Below are 14,730 nucleotides of genomic sequence, written 5' to 3' on the forward strand. Positions count from 1 at the left end.
GTTTAAACACCCTTGTCTCAAACTGTCGCTCTGTTGACTTAGATTATATAATTAAATTCAAATGCTTAACTCTCGTCCTCACATTTAACCTTTAAAAATACTTTTTGAAAAAGATTAGAATTTAATTAACTCTAAAAATTGCTTTCGCCCTGATCTAGAATTAATGTCCAATTTACATTGTCCAGTTAAAAACTCAAACTCTCGTTCTATTGATTTTAACTTCTTTATGTCTTTTACTTTCGTACAAAACCTTGTTATTAAACCTGTAAATTGAGACCGTAAAAAGAGTGATTTTATTTTCAAATGTAATTAAACCAACTTAGTTTTGATTCCTTCATTCCGCTTACTCTACATACCGATACCTAAATAAATTAGCCAGACATGCTAAACAGATCTAAACAATCATTGTGCTTAAATAAATTCATCTCAGGCAAATAATATAAATAAACAATATAGCAGGGCATATATAAATTAAAACAATAAATTAAAGAACCTGTAAAATTAATAGAAATCTTGATTGTTCTCTAACTTCGATGCTTGAACACTCCACCACAGACCGGTTGGATTTGTTCTTGAATTCTTCAATCAGACAGAAAAATAAAAGCGAAGGAATAAAAAACTAGATTCTAACGTAAGGTTAGATCCGGTGAAAGGTACACAATAGTTTCCGGTGTAGAAACTATTGTGAGAAAATTAATTGAATGCCTAAAAAATTAAACTAACAAAGGAAATAAATTGCTGAAGAAAAATATGGAATGCGAAAAAAATATAATGCTGTAAAAATAATGGCAACAGAAACAAGGTTGCTGAAAAAGAAAAAAATGCTAAAAGCTAGAAAGCTGAAAACTAAATTGCAGAGCGTAAAAAATGTAAAAGTAGGCCGTGCCAATTTCTCCCATTTGGGTCCTTTATATAGTGTCCATTTGGTCTTGTGGTTGAGAAAATCAAGGAAGACTTGGTTTTGGTGGTTGAGAAAATCAAGGAAGACTTGGTTTTGAATGAGGGATCTGTGGAGAAAAGTTTGTTGGAGCAAAATTTGGCACGTTTGGCTAACTGCTTCAAAGCGTACTTCGTGGATGCGCCAAAGCCAAAAATATAGGAGTGGGGTGTGACGTCTGTCACACCATGTGTGACGCTCGTCACACAAGTGTGTAAAGCGTGACGCTCGTCACAGCCTTTGTGACGCTCGTCACAGGTGCAGCGCCTGTGCTTTTTGGGTTGGGCTTTGGCTTTTGATATTTGCTTCTTTTCATTCCTTTTTGCACCTCCTTTTCTTCCTTTTTTACTTGTGCTTCAAATAAACCACCTGAGATAAATAGAAAGAAAATACCGCGTAATATCTAATAAAATGAAATAAATTGAAATAAATAATAATATAATTTAATTAAATTGAGTCCAAAAATATGATATAATTTCATGTTATCAAACTCCCCCATACTTAGATCTTTGCTTGTCCTCAAGCAAAATACAGTATAGAAATCGTTTTAAAAATTTAGCCAGATGAAATTTCAAAACATACATCAATTCGTAATAGGTTGCAAGTGGATTTTATTTAGAAGCAACTTGAGTTTAATCTTGACATCAACAACCACCGTCACAACCTCAGACAACCCCACCTTATGCAAATCAGTTCGAGTAATGCCATTATAGCTATCCTAGTTCCTTTACTCTTATTTCACCCGTTTTCATTCTAGCGAAATCACATTAAGCCCTTTATCTTTTCACGCACATAGTGGAGTAACCGGTTAGTGATTCTGATCCCCTTTTATCTAGAAGTTCTGGTACATAAGTCAGATAACTTCGTTATTCAGTCCATTGCAAATTGTGGGGGATCGGACCGTAGTCCGCCCTACCAAGTTCAGTACCAGATACCTACTGAACCAACTCATAATGGATCTCTCGTATTATGCTTTTGTATGATCTGCAACCTTTAGATTAAATGATCTGGTAAGGATCACCTAACTTAATTAGTGCATTTCCTGATATATATATATATATTATATATATATTATATATATATATATTTTTTTATGTTACTTTGGGAGTCATTCACTTATATTCATCGGCTCTCCACGTAGTTTGCTATTAAGATGGTGCTGACTTCTCGTATAAACTACTCGGGGTTACTATAAAACTAAAAGTTCAAGGGATTGGTATAATAGGTACTTATCCTGATCTAACATGTTGAGGTTCTTAGAGCGTTGTTATGGTAATAATTTTTGTCTTAATTTGTCTCAAGTTCGATAAAATGAGCGACCTTTATACTTACTGAGTGTGTTGAATTTTTGTTATGGCTCATGAAAATTTTGAGGGAATAGATAATAGAAATTTTTTTCACACTTGGGACTTAACTTAAAATAAATCTATATTATAAGAAATATTTTTTTTTTATAAGGGAAATAACAATGAAAAGAAAGATACATACTTGAAAAAGAAAAAGGAGGATAGAAAGAACACGGTTTTCCCCCCCATACTTGAATGAAACATTGTCCCCAATGTTTCAAAGAAAACAAAAGAAAATGAATAGAAAAATGAAAGAAAAAGTCAATGCTGCCTTCCGCCTCGTGTTCTGGGACCTGGTGATCGTTGACGTACTCCTAAGTCATCAAACCTGCTAAGCAACTCAGTGAACCGCTGGTCGGTTATTGCATTCCTTGCTTCATGTTGTTGTTGTATCTGGCGCATCAGTTGCATCACTTCGACATTCTGCGCCTGCATGGTATCAATGGCGTCCATGATATCCTCATTAGTTGTTGGCCTCCTTCTGCGACGACATCGGGAGGATGGAGGTGGATCAATAGGGTGTTCATCTAAGTCATAAAGTCAGCTATTGTGGTTGTGAACACTCGTTCTCTCATGGTTAGGCAAGGTAAATAGTCGGGCCACTAAGGTGTTATTCTCTTCCTTACCAAATAAGGCGTGGGCTAGTATTTTATGAAAAATTCGGATAGCAGGGTTATGAATCTTTTGTGAGTACATCTCATTCGGGTTTGGGTTGGGTTCTCCGGATATGCAACCCCAGAAGTCATCGAGATCAATGTCATCAATAAGGTCCTCCTGGCGGGTATTAAGGACGAAAGGGCCGCTAGGGAATCCTAAGAGGTCAGCAAGGTCTCGACGGGTGTAGGTGAAGTCCATGCTAAATAACCTAAAGGATATTAACCCTTTGTTAAGTCCGTAACCATGTTCAGGGATGTATACAAGGGAAATCAGGGATTCTAAGGTTAGCGCACGGTACGTGACAAACCGTCTCTTAATGGCTGCGTTCTCCTACCCAAGCTGGTTAAACATAAACAGGAATGATATCTCAGATGCCTAATTTATCCATGGTCGGTCCATAATATATGGTCAGTGCCATATCCTTCTGGGCTAGATAATCATACCGCCTTCTCTGAACACTGCCTATGAAAATGGTATCTACTGGTTGCATGATGAAAGTCAGTAGCTCGATGAATTCAAGTAGATACTGGCATTAAGTCAGTAATGGTTATTAAAGAAAAATACGGATTGACTTTATGAAAGGGAAGAAAAAAAAATGGATAGAGAGAAAAATTGACATTAATAGAACTGGAAATATTCGCTATGTTTTACGTCGATAGCGCAGCGACTCAGGAGTGTAAGTACTCATGGTGGTTCTTTCGAGGATGAATCCTCGGTCAAACTTTTAATTATCCTTGATTTCCATGGCCACTTATCAATCCATCTCTCACAACCGTCACTTTTTCTTCTTTTTCTTCTGCGAGGTAGTTTATCCTTCTGAACTTGTGGTGGTGGTTCTGGCTCTATTATGGGAGCTAGCTTTTCAGGTTTAGGTTCAATTTTTGAAAACACCACCTCAAAGTCTGGTTTGCCCCTTTTTATTCTAATTAGTTCCCTAATTTCATGGGCTTCAAATTCTCTCTTCTTGTTCAGGGTGGCAAATAAAGGTGCATTGGTGTGGATATTTTCTGATAGCTCCTCATTTCTTTCGGATTTGGGGTCTACCTTAACTTCCACAGACCTTCGCGGGAAAGGAATTGGTGATTTATAGGGAGGAGGGACAACACATAGCTCTTCCTTTTCTACCTTTTTGACAACCTCCCTTTCGGGTGGTGTTTGTGGAACTTTCTCAATCTCTACTTTTTTCTCACCTGAACCCTCCTCATTATCACTATCCTTAGGATTTTCGGTAAATCTTTCACTGGTGGTTGTTACCATATCCGCATGTTTCTCAGGGAAAGGTCCTAGAGGTGTCTGCGCAAGTAGGGAGATTTGAGTCTCCAATGCCTCGTTGTGAGTGACGAGGGACTCGACCACAATGTTCAGTTGCGTAAGGGTTTCATTGGTATAGAGACTTTGTTTTCTAAATTCTTCATTCTGAAGAGTTTGTGTAGCCACAAAGCGTTCCATCATAGATTCTATCCTTGAGTGAGTTTGCGTCTCAATGAAATCCTCCATTAATATTTCCAGGTTGGATTTATAGGAATCTTGCGATTCCTCAAAATACTGGGAGTGATAATCGTAGAGAAAGTTTGGGTGATACATAGTAATAGAAAAAAAAATTGCCTTAGTCTCTACAGCGTAACAGAAGAGTTACGATATCGACTAAATAAAGTCCCCGGCAACGGCGCCAAAAACTTGATCGCGACTTTATGAGTCGAATTAGGGTACAAACTGCAAGTGCACAGTTCTATCGCGTAGTTTTAAAAGATATCGATCCCACAGGGACTTATGAATCGATATACCGTTATCTAAGGTTTCTTCGTAAAGCTAAGGCAGATGATATTTTGATTGTTTGGGGGAAAAGCTAAAACTAAACTAAATTCTAGATTAAATATCAATAAAGCGGATATCGGTATGTAATTCGTCGTAATTAGGGAATCAAATCTTCGTTGGTTTCTTGGTTTTAAAGTAAATCTTTTCAGTAGACACTATTGATTAAAAGTTTTATCTCAAACTCTCGCTCTGTTGAATAAACTATGATTTTATATTAACGTAGCTGTCACTTATTAGTTAAGTCCAAAATCACTTTTTGAAAACAATAGAATCCGTAGAAACTCTTTTTAAGAAAACACTAATCGTTTAAACACCCTTGTCTCAAACTGTCGCTCTGTTGACTTAGATTATATAATTAAATTCAAATGCTTAACTCTCGTCCTCACATTCAACCTTTAAAAATACTTTTTGAAAAAGATTAGAATTTAATTAACTCTAAAAATTGCTTTCGCCCTGATCTAGAATTAATGTCCAATTTACATTGTCCAGTTAAAAACTCAAACTCTCGTTCTATTGATTTTAACTTCTTTATGTCTTTTACTTTCGTACAAAACCTTGTTATTAAACCTGTAAATTGAGACCGTAAAAAGAGTGATTTTATTTTTAAATGTAATTAAACCAACTTAGTTTTGATTCCTTCATTCCACTTACTCTACATACCGATACCTAAATAAATTAGCCAGACATGCTAAACAGATCTAAACAATCATTGTGCTTAAATAAATTCATCTCAGGCAAATAATATAAATAAACAATATAGCAGGGCATATATAAATTAAAACAATAAATTAAAGAACCTGTAAAATTAATAGAAATCTTGATTGTTCTCTAACTTCGATGCTTGAACACTCCACCACAGACCGGTTGGATTTGTTCTTGAATTCTTCAATCAGACAGAAAAATAAAAGCGAAGGAATAAAAAACTAGATTCTAACGTAAGGTTAGATCCGGTGAAAGGTACACAATAGTTTCCGGTGTAGAAACTATTGTGAGAAAATTAATTGAATGCCTAAAAAATTAAACTAACAAAGGAAATAAATTGCTGAAGAAAAATATGGAATGCGAAAAAATATAATGCTGTAAAAATAATGGCAACAGAAACAAGGTTGCTGAAAAAGAAAAAAATGCTAAAAGCTAGAAAGCTGAAAACTAAATTGCAGAGCGTAAAAAATGTAAAAGTAGGCCGTGCCAATTTCTCCCATTTGGGTCCTTTATATAGTGTCCATTTGGTCTTGTGGTTGAGAAAATCAAGGAAGACTTGGTTTTGGTGGTTGAGAAAATCAAGGAAGACTTGGTTTTGAATGAGGGATCTGTGGAGAAAAGTTTGTTGGAGCAAAATTTGGCACGTTTGGCTAACTGCTTCAAAGCGTACTTCGTGGATGCGCCAAAGCCAAAAATATAGGAGTGGGGTGTGACGTCTGTCACACCATGTGTGACGCTCGTCACACAAGTGTGTAAAGCGTGACGCTCGTCACAGCCTTTGTGACGCTCGTCACAGGTGCAGCGCCTGTGCTTTTTGGGCTGGGCTTTGGCTTTTGATATTTGCTTCTTTTCATTCCTTTTTGCACCTCCTTTTCTTCCTTTTTTACTTGTGCTTCAAATAAACCACCTGAGATAAATAGAAAGAAAATACCGCGTAATATCTAATAAAATGAAATAAATTGAAATAAATAATAATATAATTTAATTAAATTGAGTCCAAAAATATGATATAATTTCATGTTATCACTTGTCTTTTGGCTTTGAGGGGTCTGGATAGCATTTGTCTTGTGATTCTCCTAGTTTCTTTGACTTGCATAATTTTATAAAAGTAAAAACGAAAAATAAAAAGTGAAACTGAAACAAAAACAAAAACAAAAATTAAATATAAATAAATAAATAACTGAAAAATTAAAATGCAAATAAAATATAAAACATATATAGATAAAAATAGAAATACTAATGTATAGTAGTAGTTTATATAATATCCAAATGCGATAATGTAAAATGAGTAATGCAAATGCGATAAATATATGAAAGAGAAATAAAGTGAAATGAAATGGTGAAATCAGGTATTAGGGGTGTCGTCTGCCTGAGTGGATCCACGGAGCACGGCTATCTCCTGCCTGAGCTTTGCGATCTCCTGATATAGATAATCGGCTTCAGTAGCATGGGTGAGATCAGACACTCCTATCTGTAAAGTTAGGTCCGCCACTTCCTGTCTAAGCTCTACAATCTCTCTACGGCACTCAGCAATCTGGGTGCGTATGTCAGGTGTCTGCAATGAATGATTATTAGAGAGAACAGTGATTCTAGGAGATGGTGGTGCAGGTGTGTATTCAGCAACTGGGGGCGATCTCGGCTCCTCAACGGTCTCTCCCTGGCCCTCTAGAGCATAACTCCAATTCGCTGGATCATGCACACTGGTCATCATAGGATCTGGCAATGTGAAGTAATGGATGGCCTCGCTGTCGACTAGCAGTCGGAATTGACATGGGTGGAAAGAGGCTCTCCTCATCAATCCTCTGGTCAAACAGAAATCGATGTCCATGGTAGTATATCCACAGTAGGTTCGAAGATGCAACAACTTGCGAGACAGACCCAAAGCGACTGCAATTTGTGTGATGATTCCACCAACATGGATGACTCCTTCGGTGGATCTAGAGATACCGCTGAGATTATTTAATAAAAAGTTCCCACATGCTACTGGGCGAGACTGGGATGCGCAAAATAATAGGAAGATCTCCTTTTCACTTAGTAGTGTCTCTGCATCCGGTCTTCCCAGGAAGGAATATGCTAATATCATCTGAAAATATCTGAAGGCTGGGTTATGTATGACATAAGATAACTGTATAGATGGATCCTGGCTTCCGCCACCTGATATATCACTCCAAAACTTCTCCACTTCCTTACCCAGGAAATATCCCATAGGTGTCTCCGGGATAGCACCAGGAGTAGTCTGGAAACCTAATAAGTCGCCGAACTCTTTTTGGCTGAAGGAGTACTCAACTCCAAAGAGCCTGAAAGCAGCATACCCATCTGGTCCAGAATATAGGTTGTAGTCGAATGAACTCAGGAACTCCAAAGTCAGGTTCCTATATGTGTTACTCAAGTCATCAGCAAATTCGTCCCAGTGGAGCTGGTGGCTAAGGAATCAGATACTAGGCTCGATACCCAGTGCCTCAATACAATGCTGATCAGGGTAACGTGTGGGTGCCATAGGGCGCTGGTATAAAGCAATGTAGCGCTCCCTCTGAGCATTGTCTCTATAGGCAACATGCATGTCATCAAAACCCTGCATCCTGTAAAAGTTAGGAAAGTGATCCTGAAAATACAAACCATTCAAACTTTAGTCTCAATGCAAAATAAGATAAAATAAAATAAAAATAAAAATAAATGTAAATAAATGCGAAAAAAAGTAAAATGAAAAGAAAAACCATGGGTTGCCTCCCACGCAGCGCTTGTTTAACGTCATTAGCTTGACGGTTAGAATTTATACACCTGTAGTAGTATGAATCGGTGGATCAATCAGGGTGTGGCTCGAGTAGTATGCTGGAATGTCTCCTCCTTCGTAGAGCTTCAGTCTTTGTCCATTTACAATGAATGGACTACAGGTATCGTTCTTGATTTCTACGGCTCCGGATCTCAGAATCTTGGATACTTAGAAAGGACCAGTCCATCTTGAACGTAGCTTTCCAGGGAAGAGTCATAACCTAGTGTTGAAATGGAGAACAGAATCGCCTACATTGAAGTTTTTCTTTACTATTATTTTGTCATGATAGGCTTTTGTTCTCTCTTTATATATTTTTGCATTCTCGTAGGCAGATTGCCTAAGTTCTTCTAATTTATGAATGTCTAGGGTACGCTTTTCTCCAGCGGCTAGGTAGTCTAAATTCAAAGTTTTAATGGCCCAATAGGCTTTATGCTCTAATTCGAATGGTAAGTGACATGATTTTCCATAAAATAGTTGATAAGGAGTAGTTCCTATAGGGGTTTTGAAAGCGGTTCTATAGGCCCATAACGCTTCTTGAAGCTTCTGAGACCAGTCTCTCCTAGAAATAGAAACAGTTTTCTCTAGGATTTGTTTTATCTCCCTATTAGATACTTCTACTTGGCCACTAGTTTGTGGGTGGTACGGTGTTGCTACTCTATGCCTAACTCCATATTTTCTTAAAAGTTTGTCAAATATTCTCGATATAAAGTGTGATCCTCCATCGCTTATGACTAAACGTGGTGTTCCAAATCTAGGGAATATATAGTTTTTAAATATTTTGATTACTACCCTAGTGTCGTTTGTGGGTGCAGCTATAGCTTCAACCCACTTAGACACATAGTCTACAACTACTAAAATATACCTATTTCCTAAAGATGGTGGAAAAGGTCCCATGAAATCTATACCCCATACGTCAAAGAGTTCTACTTCTTGAATGTTTCTTAGAGGTATTTCATCACGTCTTGAAATGTTTCCAGTGCGTTGGCATCTATCACATTTGACAATGAAAGCATAGACATCACGCCACATGGTAGGCCAGAATAGGCCAGCTTGAAGAATCTTGGCGTATGTCTTAGAGGTGCTTGCATGTCCACCATAAGGTGCAGAATGACAATGCTCGATAATATTATTTACCTCTTCTTCTGGAACGCAACGGCGAAAAATGCCATATTTACCCCTTTTGAAAAGGAGCGGTTCGTCCCAATAGAAGTTTCTCACATCGTGGTAGAATTTCTTCTTGCGGTGGTAGTCAAGATCAGGGGGTACTATATCAGCAGCTGGTAATTAACGAAATCTGCATACCAGGTTACGTTACTTATTGCTAAGGAATTTTGGGGGTGCTCATAAGGATCTAGGTTATTGTCTTCAATGGTTTCTACTCTAGCGATCAGTCTATCATAGGCGAAATCATCGTTTATGGGTACTAGTTCAGGTTTTAGATGTTCTAGCCTAGAAAGGTGATCGGCTACTACATTCTCAGTGCCTTTTTTATCTCTTATATCTGAATCAAACTCTTGTAGTAATAGAATCCATCGGAGTAACCTGGGCTTGGCATCTTTTTTACTTAATAGGTAACGAATGGCAGCATGATCGGTGTAAACAATAATTTTTGCTCCTACTAGATAAGATCTAAATTTGTCTATAGCGAAAACTACAGCGAGTAATTCTTTTTCGGTTGTTGCATAGTTAAGTTGGGCAGCATCTAGGGTTCTACTGGCATAATAAATGGCATGTAATTTTTTTATCTTTTCTCTGTCCTAGAACGGCTCCAACTGCATAATCACTAGCATCGCACATTATCTCAAAAGGTTCCGACCAATCGGGCGGTTTCATAATGGGTGCAGAGATTAATGCTTGCTTTAAAAGATTAAATGCGTCATTACATTTTTCGTCGAAAATGAATTCAGCATCTTTCATCAAAAGTCCGGTTAAAGGTTTGGTTATCTTGGAGAAGTCCTTAATAAAACGCCGGTAGAATCCAGCGTGTCCAAGAAAGCTTCGGACTTCTCTGATGGTTTTTGGTTTTCTATAACTTCTATTTTAGCTTTATCTACCTTTATACCTTTTTCGGAAACTATATGTCCTAAAACTATTCCTTCGGTCACCATGAAATGACATTTTTCCCAATTTAGCACGAGGTTCACCTCCACGCATCTCTCCAGGATTTTCTCAAGGTTAGCAAGACAATTGTGAAAATTGAATCCGCAAACCGAGAAATCGTCCATAAACACTTCCATGATACCATCTAGGTAATCTGCGAAGATTGACATCATGCACCGTTGGAAAGTAGCTGGGGCGTTACAGAGGCCGAAAGACATTCGTATGTAGGCAAAGGTTCCATAGGGGCATGTAAAGGTAGTTTTTTCTTGATCTTTTGGGTGAATAGGTATTTGGAAGAATCCAGAGTATCCATCTAGATAGCAGAAGTAAGAGTGTCTGGCTAGACGCTCCAACATCTGGTCAATAAATGGTAAAGGGAAATGGTCCTTCCTAGTTGCTTTATTTAATTTTCTATAATCTATACACATCCGCCATCCTCCTTCTAAACGTTTTGCTACATGTTCGCCTTTATCGTTTTGCACGACTGTGATGCCTCCCTTTTTAGGTACTACATGCACAGGGCTCACCCACTTACTATCCGAGATCTGGTAGATTATACCTGCCTCAAGTAACTTAAGAACTTCCTTCTTAACAACATCACTCATTATAGGGTTTATTCTTCTCTGATGCTCCCTAGAGGGTTTTGAATCTTCTTCGAGCGAAATTCGATGCATGCATACGGATGGGCTTATACCTTTCAGGTCAGAGATATTATATCCTAAGGCTGAGGGATATCTTCGTAATACGTATAAAAGTTGGTTCGTCTCCTCTTGGCTCAAGGTAGCACTGACTATAACTGGACGGTTCATCTTTTCATCGAGGAACTCATATCTCAGGTTCTTAGGCAGTTCCTTAAGTTCTAAGGTTGGTTTCTTAGGGCATGGCATAGGATCTGGGGTAAGGGATAAACATTCGTAAAGGTTATCATCGATGTAAGGTTCTTTAAAGTCATCATCTTCCTTTATGGGGGTTGATGGTAACTTGATTATAATTTCTTTTTGTTCTAATTCTCTAACACATTCATCAATGATATCTAAGGCATAACACGAGTTTCCCATCACAGGTGCCATAAGAAATTTCGAAAGTATAAATTCTATTTTCTCGTCACCTACCTCAAATGTCAACTTTCCTTTCTTGACATCTATTATGGCTCCTGCAGTCGATAAGAATGGTCTACCTAGAAGAATTGGTATATCATTATCTTCTTTGATGTCCATGATGACAAAATCAGTAGGGATAAATAGTTGACCTATCCTAACAGGAACATCTTCCAAAATGCCTATCGGATATTTGACAGATCTATCGGCTAACTGAAGTGACATCTTAGTGGGTTGTAATTCTCCTAAGTTTAACCTCTCACAAACTGCTAGAGGCATCAAGCTCACATTAGCTCCTAAGTCTAGAAAAGCTTTTTCGATGACATGATTACCCAAAAGGCAAGGAATGGAGAAATTTCCAGGATCTTTATCTTTCTTTGCTAATTTGTCTTCGGAAATAGCATTACATTCCAAAGGCTTCGGATCGTCAAGTCTACGTTTGTTGGTAAGGATGTCTTTCAGAAACTTTGCATAAGAAGGTATTTGGGTGATGGCTTCTGTGAAAGGGATTTCTACATGAAGTTTTTCTATAACTTTAATAAATTTTTTATACTGTTTATTGGTCTGGGTTTGTTTGAGTCTTTGGGGATATGGTATAGGTGGTTTATATGGTGGGGGCGGTACGTAAATCTTATCTTTAGGTTCTTCTCCTTTATCTCGACCTTCCTGGTTTTCAGATTCCTCTGGTTCCTTTACTTCGTCCGGGGGCTTGGTACATTCCTTAGAAGTTTCGGGTTCACTTAATCTTGGGTTTGGTGGCTCATCATAAGCATTCCTACTTCTTAGGGTAATGGCATTGGCTTGTCCTCTCGGATTTTGTTGAGGTTGTCCAGGGAATTGTCCTCCAGGTGTAGTCTGAGGGGCTTGGTTTAAAGCTACCTGAGAGATCTGGGTTTCAAGCATCTTGGTATGAGTAACTATTTGATCAACCTTGGTTCCTAACTGAGTAATCAATTCGTTAACATGAATGTTTTGATTCATGAACTCCTTGTTTTGTTGGGTTTGAGCGGTGATAAAATTTTCCATAATTTTCTCAAGGCTCGGCTTTGGTGGTACAGGTTGCATAGGTTGATTTGATCTAGGGGCTTGATAACTAGGTCTCGGAGGTGCATTATTTTGAATAGGGTTATTGTTTTTATAGGAAAAGTTAGGGTGATTCCTCCATCCAGGGTTATAGGTATTCGAATATGGGTTCCCTTGGGTGTGGTTCACTTGCTCGGAGTGGGTTTCGTTCAATAGACTGCATTCTGCGGATTGGTGTCCTTGGGTTCCACATATCTCACAATCCGACGAAACTGCGGCTACAGTATTCGGGTTTATGCACATATGCTCGACTTTGAGGGCTAATGCGTCCATTTTAGCTTGCATCATGTCTATAGAGCTTAGTTCATGCACTCCTCCTTGGGCTTCCTTCTTCTCAACTATCGCTCGTTCGACTCCCCATGATTGATGGTTTTGAGCCATGTCTTCGATGAGGGCACTAGCTTCAGGGTAAGGTTTGTTCATCAGAGCACCGCCTGCGGCAGCGTCGATGGTCATCTTTGTGTTATAATGAAGTCCATTATAGAAGGTTTGAATGATTAACCAATTTTCTAAACCATGATGTGGGCATGCTCGTAACAATTCTTTATATCTCTCCCAAGCTTCGAACAACGATTCTCCATGGTTTTGGGTAAATCTAGTTATATGGTTTCGAAGAATGGCGGTCTTACTCGGGGGAAAATATCTAGCAAGAAAAACTCTTCTAAGGTTATCCCAAGTCGCAATGGAATTGGATGGAAGGGAATCTAACCATGATAGGGCTTTATCTCTGAGGGAAAAAGGAAATAATCTTAAACGTATTGCCTCAGGAGAAGCTCCATTGGTTTTAAAAGTATCTGCTAATTGAAGAAATATTTTTAAATGTTGGTTAGGGTTCTCGGTAGCGAGACCCGCGAATTGTCTCTGTTGCACTAGTTGTAACAGAGATGGTTTAAGTTCAAAATTATTGGCTGGGATGATCGGGTTTACTATACTAGAACTAGGTTCTTCATTAGATGGTTGAGCGAAGTCCTTAAGAGGTCTTTGGTTTTGATCTTCGGCCATAGCTCTCTTAATTCAATGAAAGAATAAACGTGCGCGAGCGTAATGTTCAGGTTCCGCCAGAGGGTTTACTAAGCTTAAACTTCCGGTGCTGCGAGTTCTTCGCATTGACCGGTGGGAAATAACCTAAGTCTAAACGATATAACAACAGGAAAATGAAATTTGACGAAATTGGTCCCCAGCAATGGCGCGAAAAACATGATGCGTTGGAAAACTTGATGTTCGCAAGTATACGAACGCGTCAGAGTAATATAAAAGATTATCGTATCCACAGAGACCAAGTGTCAATCTATCGTTATCTGTCGTTATGGTGTTTATCAAAGGCGGTCAAAATAAGTGTTTTATAGTGTGCAATAAAAAGTAAAGTGTTGAAATAGATTTAATTAATAAAGACAGGGTCGAATGTAATTCACGTAATCAATTGATAATCCAAGTACTTGCTAATAGAACTACTTATGGGCAATGTTTCCTACTTTGAAAAGAACTAATTTAACAGGAACTGTCGCTTTCGCGTATTCAGAACCGAGTTGTACTCCCTAATCAAACCCTCTTATTGTCACTTATAAAAAGGCGCGCATTGCGTTAGAGTAGTAAACCTATTTTTAAGAAATATAGTATCTTGACTAAGTTGAAAAGTATTATAACCTGGATTTCTTAACCAAAAGAGGTTCTCACGAACCAGACTCTAAACTTATAAACGCGTCCGGAAATAGTTTTAAAATCTCTTTTCTTCTTGATGTTAAAAACTCCTAATGAACTAAACAAAGCGCTTTCGTTATTTTTGAAATAGTTAAAAACAATTAAGTTTATAAAGACGTTAGACGGCTTTCGATCTTACCCAACGGAATTGAAGTGCGGGAAAACTTAAGTTGAAAGTTAAAATAGCCCTTTAAGTGTTTCTACGAACCATTGTACGGATTACTGGTTTAATTACGATCCTTACATTCTAGCGTTATAAATTTAGCTAGACATGGTAAAGTAAAAGTGCATTAAAATAAATAAAAGTAGTGCGAGTGCGGAAAGTAAATAAAAGTAGTGCGAGTGTAGAAAGTAAATAATTTAAAGCGAGTGCGAGGAAATAAATAATTTAAAGCGAGTGCGAGAAATAAATAAAATAAAAGCGAGTGCGGGAAATAAATAAAGTAAAAGTGAGTGCGGGAAATAAATAAAGTAAAAGCGAGTGCGGGAAATAAATAAAGTAAAGGCGAGTGCGAGAAATAAATA

The 14,730-nt window shown here is 38.0% G+C and overlaps 1 non-coding gene across 1 annotated transcript; it reads left to right on the top strand.

Annotated features, from left to right (window-relative positions):
* Window positions 1-13,018: 13,018 nt before the first annotated feature.
* LOC127077345 (small nucleolar RNA R71) lies at window positions 13,019-13,125 on the top strand. The gene has a single exon (XR_007787177.1). It is a non-coding gene; the product is annotated as a small nucleolar RNA R71 (small nucleolar RNA).
* Window positions 13,126-14,730: the final 1,605 nt, after the last annotated feature.

This window comes from Lathyrus oleraceus, chromosome 4, assembly GCF_024323335.1.
Source record: "Lathyrus oleraceus cultivar Zhongwan6 chromosome 4, CAAS_Psat_ZW6_1.0, whole genome shotgun sequence".
Lineage (NCBI taxonomy): Eukaryota > Viridiplantae > Streptophyta > Magnoliopsida > Fabales > Fabaceae > Lathyrus > Lathyrus oleraceus.